The sequence below is a fragment of the Phascolarctos cinereus genome, unplaced genomic scaffold (assembly GCF_003287225.1).
Source record: "Phascolarctos cinereus isolate Bilbo 61053 unplaced genomic scaffold, phaCin_HiC Scaffold_8;HRSCAF=390, whole genome shotgun sequence".
Lineage (NCBI taxonomy): Eukaryota > Metazoa > Chordata > Mammalia > Diprotodontia > Phascolarctidae > Phascolarctos > Phascolarctos cinereus.
In genome coordinates, this window is record NW_027556291.1 from 74398473 (window position 1) to 74410432 (window position 11960).

Below are 11960 nucleotides of genomic sequence, written 5' to 3' on the forward strand. Positions count from 1 at the left end.
AAGGTTCAGTATTTCAGAAAGTGATAGTACAAGTTTAAAGAAGTTTTAGAATTTAGTGAAAGAAGAGAAGAATAAACTTCCCAGATCTACCTGTAAAGCTTGGAAACTCCACTTGGAGAAATGTTTTACTTCTTCCTTTGGGAGTTGGAGTTAGTTTGTTGATATGATTTCCAAGCTCAATTTCACAGAATAAATGTTTGTAAATATGGAAAAATAACTGGAATCATATAGCAAGCTTTGAAATTGAGTGATTTAAAACTTGGATTTCTATTGGGTCATAAATTAATTGGAGACAATGTGCCCAGTAAGTTGGTTTGTGCCCAGAATAGCATCTGTTGGTGCTGCTCACACTTTTGTGGCTGCCAGAACAAGAAGGAGAACTTCATCCAAGTTCTTGAAGGCAACTAGTATAGGAGGCAAAAACTGGGAGAAGAATGGAATGTCTTTTTCCTATGCAGAAGATTTAGAGATGAATTCAATTGCATTACTGTTATTTGACTGGCAATGAGTTTGGGGTTTGTGTTTGGAGTCTGAGATTGTTCAATGGTAGTGCTAAATTTATAGTGATTTAGAAATTATAGTAGAGCACTGTTGAGTTTCGGAATGATATAAAGTGTGATTCCTTTGTAATATTAGGAGATTAGATCATCTTTGATCAGAATTTTGTGATAGATTTATGAGTTAGGACCATTACTTATTAGAGATATTTGTCTTTAAAGATTTAAATCCTCTGGTTAATGACTATCTTAAGAATTCCAAAAGGTAGATTTGTCAAAGAATCAGTTTGCATACTTTCAGAAATTGCAAATGCAAAGGGTGTTTGTGATTGGGCCTGAGTATAGCTTCCATGGGTGGGGGGTTGTAGACAAACCCTTTCTCAGGAATCTCAGACAACTTTCTACTACTAGAAATCAAAAGTACTGAAAAAGCCCCTTCCTAAGTGAATAGCAACCTGTTTGCAGGACACTGGTTCTAGAGAAAGAAAAATAAAGTTAAATGAAAAATCCGGGTCATGAAGAAGTCCAAACTATCAAGTCATGAAAAAAATGTTCTAAATCAGAGGTGTAAAAAGGGCAGCCTCCTGACTGAGCCCAAACCAGATTAAAATGTAATTAGGAAATATTTAACAAAATAAATAAAAATAGAGGAGAATAGAGATGTGTTAGTATCTGGTTTCCTAAGTCAATATGCCGCTCCAGGGATCCTTATGTAAGCTTTAGTGACCCCCTTTCTATTTCAGTTTGATACCACAGTTCTAAATCACCAATAATGGGAGAAATGCAAATTAAAACAATTCTGAGGTATGACCATCAGAAGCGCTAAGATCACAAAAAAGGAAAAAGACCAGGACATGGGGAAATAGACGTTGATGTACCATAGGTTGAATTGGGAACAAGTCCAACCATTCTAGAAAGCAATTTGGAACCAGGCCTCAAAAGGCTGTTAAAACTGTGCATGCACTTTGACCCAGCAATTCTTCTACTAGGTCTATTCCCCAAAGAGATCAAAGAAAAATAAAAAAGACTCGTTCGCACAAAAATATTTCTAGCAGCTCTTTTTGCGATGGCAAAGCATTGGAAACTGAGAGGATGCTCATCAATTTGGGGAATGGCTGAACAAGTTATAGTATATGAATGGGATGGAACACCATTGTGCTATAAGAAATGATGAAGGGGATGGTTTCAGGGAAATCTGGTAAGACTTTGTATTAACTGAGGTAGAGTGAAGTGAGCAGATCCAGGGGCATAATTTATACAATGACAACAATATTGTAAAGACAAACACCTTTGAATGACTTAAGAACTCTGATCAACGAAGTGACCCACTGCAGTTCCAAAGGACTCATGATGAAACATGCTGCCCATGAGAAATGATGGGCTTAGGGTGCAGATTGAGGTATCTTTTCTTTTCTTCTTTTTATTTTTCCTTTCTTCCTTCTTTCCTTCCTTCTTCTTCCTTCCTTCCTTCTTCCTTCCTTCCTTCCTTCCTTCCTTCCTTCCTTCCTTCCTTCCTTCCTTCCTTCCTTCCCTCCTTCCTCCCCTCCTCTTTTCCTCCTTTCCTCCCCCTGTCTTTCTTTCTTTCTTTCTCTTTCTTTCTGACATGGCTACTGCAGGAATTTATTATGCATGACTCTACATATTTGTGATGAGTTTTGTTTTTCTTACCTTTTCAATGGGTGGGTGGGGGGAGGGAAGGAAAGAATTTGTAACTGAAAATAAAATTGAATTTTAAGAATGTAATCCTCCCTCCCTGCCCCTGTGTTTTGTTGGCTGCTTAATGCACGATCCACAGCTGTTCCGGAAATTGGGAAGTTGCCAGGCAATTATAACAAAGAGATCCAGGCTGGCTTGTTGAAGGAGCTGAGAGTGACCTGTTAAGAACTGACATAACAAATTCTATATTGCCCAGTATTTGTTCTTTTTGTTTTGTTTTGTTTTGACTTTTACTATGTGATGCTTCAGCACATATGGTAGGGACTGCTTTAAAAAATGCCGTCTCTGGGGCAGCTAGGTGGCACAGTGGATAGAGCTCTGTCCTTAGAGTCAGGAGGACCTGAATTCAAATCCAGCCTCAGACACTTGATACTGTGTGACCCTGTGCAAGTCACTTAACCCCAATTGCCTCACCAAAAAACAAAACAGAAAAACATGCTGTTCTCTTCAATACTTGCAACTCCTCTAATAGCTTTATTACTGCAAAAGGGGACTTCGGGCATTTTGATAGTATAAGAAAAGTTGGCTCTCCTTCATTTTATGTGATAAAGAAGGTATTCTTCCCTTTTGATCTAGTGGGAATGGACATGTTAACAAGAACACATTCCTTCCTTTGAAACAAGTGGTAAGCACCCTCTTTTGTGGTAATAAGTACCTTTCTTATCTAGGAAATCAACTTCTGACCCTTGTGCTCAGGAATAAGTACTACTCTCCTTTGCCTAGAGTCTCCTCTTATCTCACATATTAGCAACTGATAGACTGGTATAAATATATTAGTGGAATTGTAACACACACACAGGCACCATCTACTGGTGGTGTGCTGCACTCTTAATAAATAAACTGCAGTTTTCCCTGTGTTTCTCTTTTGTACTGGCTTATTGGCAATGGCTAGTCAGGACCCAAAGAGAATTTGTGCAAGAGATCTGTAGCCGCTTTTGTCCATCTGGCAGAACTAGTATTTATTTTCTTTCTCAGCTTCAGACCAGCTCACTTGCAGCTAATGTAATTCTTCTGACCCAGCTCAGTGCTTTGCATAATGCACTTGAGCCTTTGCAAGAATTTTCAGGATCCTTGCTAGCCACTACATGAATAAGCTGGCATAGGATACAGACAGATAGGTCAACTGCAGGCTATTTATCCATTCAAGAGTGTGACACACACTATCAGGAAGTGATGGACATATGTGTCTCAGATGACATACATATATAAATGTATATACATATACATCTGCACACACACACACACACACACACACACACACACACACACATATTCTCTCCTGAGCTACATGGCCCAGAGAGAGTAATAGAGTAGTCCCAAAGCAGTTTGAGGTAAGATCAGGTACGGAATAGCAGCAGGAAAAGGTATTTATTAGGATATTTCATTGTTACAGTAAGGAAGTACTGTCTTCTTTAGAGAGCAATTTATACTGTAACAAACAAAATGGTTTCTTCTTTATGAGTTAGTTAACCGACATTTGTTAAGTCTACATTCGTTATTAAATGAGATAAAGAGGAGATACGTTTCTGGATCTACTCAAAGTCATAGGAGATTTTTTTTTTAAGTCTTAAAGCTATAAAACAAATAGAGAGAAGACGGAAGGGAGGTCCTCAAGATGATGTCTCAAAGAGGCCTCACCACAGAAAGGGAAAGAAATGTAATAGCAGTAAATGTGGGACAAAATTTATGTTCTTCCCCAAATCCATTTGTAATAGAGCAAAGTGGGGAGTTGAAGTTAGTTGGTAATTGCTGGGGTACAACGTTTTGCTTTTAAAAAAGACTGGCTGAAAATTTCTTTTACAGATAATAATGTCATTGTACTTATACTATTATTTTACCTGGCTCATCTGATAGGCATATAATATTGCAAAACCAGGCTGAGACAAGGAGGCAGCTAGGTGGCATAGTGGATAGAACATTGGACTTGGAATCAGGATAGATTTGAATTCAAATTCTGTCACAGATACTTAGTAGCTGTCAAGTTCCTGGTCAAGTTACTTAACTGCTATCAGCCTTATTTTTCTCATCTATAAAATGGGGATAATAATAGCATTTACTTCATAGGGTTCTTATAAGAATCAAATGTTTTGCAATCTATTCAATCAGAGAGAGCAGCCTACAGGGATGTGTTTTTTGTTAGACAAACCAATTCTATCCAAATGATTAAATGTAATGATGAACATTTAGTTCTAGTCCTAATATACATGTGTAGGAGGAATTGAAATTTACCTTCCTACTGGAGTCAATGCTAAAGCAGTAACAAGGAGGGTGCTGAAAGGCGTTTGCAAGCAGATTTACTGCTCACCACCAAAACAGCAAGCTGCATTCAATACTGAGTTCAGATATTCTTATGAGCTGTGTGACCCTGGGCAAGTCACTTAACCCTGTTTGGGGGGGGGGAAGTGAATTTGGGGAGAAACTAATTTACTCTGTTTTGTGTTGTATTTGCTTATCATATTTCTTTCTTTTTCTTTTTTTGATTAGGCAATGGGATTAAGTGACTTGCCCAGGGTCACACAGCTCATAAGTGTTATGTGTCTGAGGTTGGATTTGAACTCAGGTCCTCCTGAATCCAGGGCTGGTGCTCTATCCACTACGCCACCTAGCTGCCCCATTTCTTTTTATTTGTGACACCGAATGTACTCAATGTCTCCTTCAGCAGCCTCATTCTCCCAAGCATTTTACAATTAAAATAGAACATTCATAGGACTTTCCCGCCCCCAAGTCCTTCTTTTTTTAATTTAATATTTTATTTTTCCCAATTACATGTAAAAACAATTTTTAACATTCATTTAAAAAAATTTAAGCCCCAAATCCTCTCCCTACCTCCTTTCCCTCCCCCCTCCTTGAGAAGGAAAGCATTTTGATATAGGTTATACATGTGTAGTCTTGCAAAACATATTTCCATATTAGTCATGTGAAAGAAAATACAAACCAAAAATAAAACAAAACAAGCAACCCAAGAAAAATAAAGTAAAAAAGGTATGCTTTGATCTGCATTTAGATTTCATCAGTTTTTTCTCTGGTGATGGATAGCATTTTTCAACATAAGCCCTTTGGAATTGTCTTGGATCATTGTATTGCTGAGAATAGCTAAGTCATAGTTGATCATCGTACAATATTGCTATTACTGTGTACAATGATCTCCTGGTTCTGCTCACTTGACTTTGCATCAAGTTTTTCTGAGAGTTTCCTGCTCATCATTTCTTATGTTATAATAGTATTCCAGAACAACCATGTACCACAACTTGTTCGGCCAATCTCCAATTGAAGAATATCTCTTCAAATTCCAATTCTTGCCACCACAAAAAAAAAAAGCTGCTAGAAATATTTTTGTACACATAGGTCCTTTTTTTTTTTTTTTAATCTCTTTGGGATACAGACCTAGTAGTGATATTGCTGGATCAAAAGGTATGCAAGGAAAAATTCACAGAATTTTGAATAGTTTCAGGAACTCACCCTCTTTCCTTTTAAAAAAAACCTATTTTCACATTAGCCACGTTGTAAAGAAGAATTAGAACCAATAGGAGGAACCACAAGAAAGAAGAAACAAAACAGAATGAAAAAAATAGCAAATAGTATGTGTTGATCTGCATTCAGACTCCATAGTTTTTTCTCTGGATGTGGGTAACATTTTCCATCATAAGACTTTTGGAGATGTCTTAGATCCTTGTATTGCTGAGAAGAGCTAAGTCTATCAAAGCTAGTCATCGAACAACGTGGCTGTTACCATGTACAACGTTTCCCTGTTTCTGCTCACTTCACTCAGTATCAGTCCATATAAGCCTTTCCAGGTTTTTCTGAAGTCCTCTTGCTCATCATTTCTTATAGCCAATAATATTTCCATTACATTCATATACCACAACTTGTTCAGCCATTCCAATTGATGGGCATCCCCTCAATTTCCAATTCTTTGCCACCATAGAAAGAGCTGCTATAAATATTTTTGTGCATGTGGGTCCTTTTCCTATTTTTATGATCTCTTTGGGATATATCCCTAGAAGTGCCATTGCTGGGTCAAAGGGTATGCACAGTTTTATAGCCCTTTGCGCATAGGTTCAAATGGCTCTCCAGAATGGTTGGATCATTTTACAATTCCACCAGCAATGCATTAGTGTTTCAATTTTCCCACATCTTCTCCAACATTTATAATTTTCCTGTTTTGTCATGTTAGTCAATCTGATAGGTGTGATGTGGTACCTCAGAGTTGTTTTGATTTGCATTTCTTTAATCAATAGTGATTTAGAGCATTTTTTCACATGACTATAGATAGCTTTAATTTCTTCATCTGAAAGCTGCCTGTTCACATCCTTTGACCATTTATCAATTGGTATTCTTATATTCTTATAAATTTGACTCAGTTGTCTATATATTTTAGAAATGAGGCCTTTATCAGAGATACTGGTTGTAAAAATTCTTTCCCAGTTTTCTGCTTCCCTCCTAATCTTGGTTGCATTGGCTTTGTGCAAAAACCTTTCAATTTAATGTAATCAAAATTATCTATTTTGAATTTCATAATGTTCTCTATCTCTTGTTTGGTCATAAATTCTTCCATTCTCCATAAATCTGGCAGGTAAACTATTCTTTGCTCTCCCAGTTTGCTTATAGTATCAGCCTTTATATCTAAATCATGTACCTATTTTGATTTTATTTTGGTATATGGTATAAGATGGTCTATGCCTAGTTTCTGCCATACTCTTTTCCAGTTTTCCCAGCAGTTTTTGTCAACTAGTGAGTTCTTATCTTGGAAGCTGGTGTCTTTGGGTTTATCAAACAGTAGGTTACTATAGTTATTGACTACTGTGTCTTGTGTACCTAACCTATTCCACTGATCTACCACTCTTGTTTCTTAGCCAGTACCAAGTAGTTTTGATGATTGTTGCTTTATAATACTTTTTTTTTTTTGGTGAGGCAATTAGGGTTAAGTGACTTGCCCAGAGTCACACAGCTAGTAAGTGTTACGTGTCTGAGACCAGATTTGAACTCAGGTCCTCCTGACTCCAGGGCTGGTGCTCTACCCACTGTGCCACCTAGCTGCCCCTATAATACAATTTAAGATCTGGTACTGCTAGGCCACCTTCTCTAGCATTTCTTTTCATTAATTCCCTTGATATTCTTGACCTTTTGTTCTTCCAGATGAATTTTGTTATTATTCTTCTAGCTGTATAAAATAATTTTTGGTAGTTTGATTGGTATGGCACTGAATAAGTAAATTAATTTAGGTAGAATTGTCTTTTTTATTACATTAGCTTGGCCTACCAATGAGCAACTGATATTTTCCCAATTATTTAGATCTAACTTTGTGTGAAAAGTGTTTTGTAATTGTGTTCATATAGTTCCTGCCACACTGTTCTCTTTATCCTATCTAATAAGGCAGGTAGAAGGAGCTAATTAACAGACTGATTGATAAAGAAGATAGTTTCGTTAGATCCAGGGGAAATAGTTACGGTGATAAAGAATACACAGTCTTTCCTTTGAAGTAATTAAAGCATCCTCTTTCTTTTTTTCAAATGTACCTTTCCCATACTTTTTCCTCCAGGTCCTCCCTGATCTTACTCCCAAACTGCTTTGTAAATCTGTCTACCAGTCCTATCTGATTTTACCCAAACCCTTTTCATCACACAGCTCAGGAGAGAGAGAGAGAGAGAGAGAGAGAGAGAGAGAGAGAGAGAGAGAGAGAGAGAGAGAGAGAGAGAGAGAGAGAGAGAGATTTGGGGAATTGTGAGACACAGATCTCTACCACTTACTGGTGGGGAGTGTCACACTCTTGATAAATAACCTGTACATCCGTGTCCGTTTGTATCCCATGCTGGTTAATTCATGTAGTAGTCTGGAGACTGGTGGGACTGCTACTGGCTCAGACTCTCAGATTCTCATCCTCAAGAACTTCCCTGCGGTGTTCATAAAAGGTGATTTCATCAATTCTAGAACTTCTAAAACTTCTAGAGAGAAGGAACTGGGAGATCAGATCAAGTTGCAGTCCAGCACTTTTGTACTCTAAATCGAGATAACTAGAAACAGGTTAGTGTTTTGTGATTCCACATTATCTGTCTTATCTCTTGTGTCTGAGAAAACTTTCTATTTTAGCAAGAAGGCTTCTATTTCTAGGTGAATACTTGGATAGGACTAGGGCTTTTCTGAACCCCTTCATCTTATTTTCCACAGGCATATAAGAAAGAAATGTGTCTGTCTGTCTTATTACCAGTCTGTTGTTGGTGACTACTGTATTGTCTTTTTTTATCTTATTTTTTGAATAATATTTTATTTTTCCCAATTACATGTAAAAAGTTTTTAACATTCTTTTTTTTTTTAAATTTGAGTTCCAAATTCTATCCCTCTCTCCCTTCCCTTTGCCCTCCCTGAGATGGTAAGCAATCTGTTACAGGTTATACATGTGCAATCGTGCAAAACATTTCCATATTAGTCATGTTGTGAAATAAAACACAGACAAGAAAAAAAAAACCCAAACACCATGAGAAAATAAAGTGAAAAAAATATATATTTTGATCTGCATTCAGATTCCATCAAATAGGTCAGAAGACTTTGGGCTCTCCAAATTTCCTCCACAAGTGATTGTAGAGCATCAGAAATAAACAAGTTGGGTAAAGCAATTGTCCTCCTAAGGCAAGCTGAGAGGACTTCAGGAAAGACTTGACCTCCAGGGGCGGAGATTCAGAGATTTGGCTGAATGAAATGCAAACACCTCCAGGCCAACTCTTCGGAATCAACAAACAACAAGCCCTGGGGGCCAATGGATTGAGGAGGCAACCTCCAACTCAGGAATTTTTACCTGGGGACAGTGTTGGGGGCCCATGGCTGAGTAGGAGAAGTTGAGGGACAGTCAACCACAGCTGTGCGGACCTGACTCCATCCTGGGCTGTAGCTACAGGGGAGAAAGAGCTAGCACACACCTGGTGAGTGGGCACTTGGCAGGAGAGCAGAGTCCCTTTAAAAATCAATCAAGAGAGATGGAGGAAAAAATAGGGAAAAAAAAGAAGAGAAATCCAAGAAAATCAAGAGAATTATGAGAAGAAAGTCAACAAACTGGAAAAAGAGAATAAAAAACTTAAGAAAATAATTCTTTGAAAACTAGAATTGGGCAAGGGATGTTATATAATATATATAATGATGTTATAAGACACCAAGAAATAAAACAAAAGCAAAAGAATGAAAAAATAAAAGAGAATGTGAAACATCTCATCAGAAGAACAACTGATCTGGAGAACAGATCAAGGAGAAACAATATAAGAAGTTGGGCTACCTGAAAGTTAAGGTCAAAAAAAGAATCTTGATACAATATTACAAGAAATTATTAGGGAAAATTGCCCTGAAGTTCTAAAACTAGGAGGTAAAGCAGAAGTAGAAAAAACAAACAAATAAACAAACAAACAAATAAAAACACTGATCACCACCAGAAAGAGATCCCAGGAGGAAAATTTACAGGAATATCATAGCCAAGTTTCAAAGCTCCCAGGCTAAGGAAAAAATATTGTAAGCAACAAGGGGAAAAAAAAACCCCAACAATTTAAATATTGCACAACTACAATTAGGATTACACAAGACCTAGCAGTTCTGCATTGAAGGTCTTGGAATACTACATTTTGTAGAGCAAAAGAGCTGGGGTTATGATCAAGGGTAACTTACCCAGCAAAGTTAAGTATAATCCTGAATGGGGGAAAAAAAGGATATTTAACAAATTGAAAGACTTTCAGGTATTTGTGACAAAAAGAGCAGAATTTAATGGAAAATTTGACATATAAGATCCAGAAGAAATATGAGGTAAACATAAGGGACTCAATAAGGTCAAATTGTTTACTTCTTACATTCGAAAATGTTAGCATTTCTGTCATTATTATTTGGGTAGTTTGAAAGCAAGGCTTGGCCTAAGCTGCGTAAAATGGGGGCGATTCTAAAAATTAAAACTGCTTTGGGAGAGATAAAAAGGAGTAATTATCTCATATAAATGAGGCATGAAAGGAAGAATTGATACAGAAGAAGTTAGTAGGGGTGAAGAACTGGTAGTGCTAGAACCCTATGGGTTAAAGAGGGAATAACATATATCTAGAAGGGTATAACAGTCTTCTAAAGTTAGAAATAAGAGGCTGAGGGGATAGGATAAGGGAGCGACTATTAGAAGGATGTGTGTGTAGATTAAGAATTAGGAAGGGGGAGGGAATAAGGGAGAAATTCTTAGATAGGTGGATAGAAAGATAAGGTGGAGGCTGGGGGAGAGGATAAAGGAGGGACTCTTAGAGGGGTGGGTAGATGGAATAGGAGGGCAAGGTAGCCTGTAGAAGTGTTCTTGTTTCTCCTTCATTCTCAAAAGAGGACCATGACATCAGGAAGATGATGACTTGCAAGTGAATTGGATCTAAGTGACAAAGGCTGTGCAAAGTCACCATGTAGGACAAGGGAGACAGGAGGGAGGAAAAATAAAATAAAATGCACAGTGGAGAACAAAAGTAAACCAAGATGAAGCATAGAAAAGTGGTTTTCTTGAAATGGAAATTTATTGTTTGATATTGAATCCTCTCTTATGTTCTGCTGTGTAGATGGAAAGGTTTTTTTTTTCCCTTTTCTTATTTTGTATTTAAGTTTAAAATGAATAAAAAAAAAATAAAAAAGATTCCATCAGTTCTTTCTCTGGAGGTGGATAGCATTTTTCATCATAGATCCTTCAGAATTGTTTTGGATCTTTGTATTGCTGAGAATAGCACCATGTTGGCTGGAGGGCAGTGCTGATTGGTGGAGATCTGCTGGACCACCAACTGGATGGCCTCCAGCTGGACAGAGAGGGTATCTTGTCTTGGGCACCAGTATAAGGCTTCACTAGGACCTCTAAGAGGGGGCTGACATTTATTATTATTTTTTTAAATATTGATTAGTAAAGTTTGGTTACATGCATTGAGAAATTTAATGGCTGTTTCTATCCTGCTAGTTAAAGCATATAAATCAACTCTAAGTTTGTACTGTGGGTATGATGTATTTAGAATTTCCCAGGAATCCTAGTCAATCTCACTGGCTGCCATTTCCAGGGCTAAAGCCATTCTCTTGGACAAAGAAAATGGGAACAGGCCAGGAATGAAGCAGCTCTGCTTTCTCTTTATGGTTAAGTATTTACCACCTGCCCCCCAGCTTCCCTGCCCCCGCCAATCCATCCTCTCCTTTCTTTGATTATTTTCTTTTCCCCAGTATAGCGTAGAAACTTCTTGACTCGATCAATTTACCAGAGCAACTTGGCATCTTTTCTGCACCTTCCATTCTGAAGAGTCGGCTTGGGGCAGAGAGGTTAGGTGCCTTGCCCAGGGTTAGAGCCATTGGTTGTTAAGAGGCAGAACTTGAACCCAGGTCTTGATGGCTACAGGCCAGCTCTATCTACCAGACCATGCTGCTTCTCTACTGCATAGTTTTGTTTTTTTAAACAACTACTGTTTTTGTTCCTTGCCAGTGCTCACCCATGCCCTCTGTGCCCATGTGATGAGAACATTCCTTTCTCATTTCTACTATAGAATACCTGTGTTTCTTCAAGGCTCAGTTCAAGGGCCATTCCCCTGATCCCCATCTTAATACTCTTTCCCTCTTCAAATTAACCTGTACTTATCTGCATTAACACCTCCCCTCCCCCCCAGATTCTTTGAAAGCAAGGGACAATTTGGTGATGGTCCTCATGTCTCTAGTGCCTTGCTCCATGTTGGCTGACTTGGTTAGGCCATGCGGCCAGTGGAGGGTGCCAGAGGGACAGGGTCT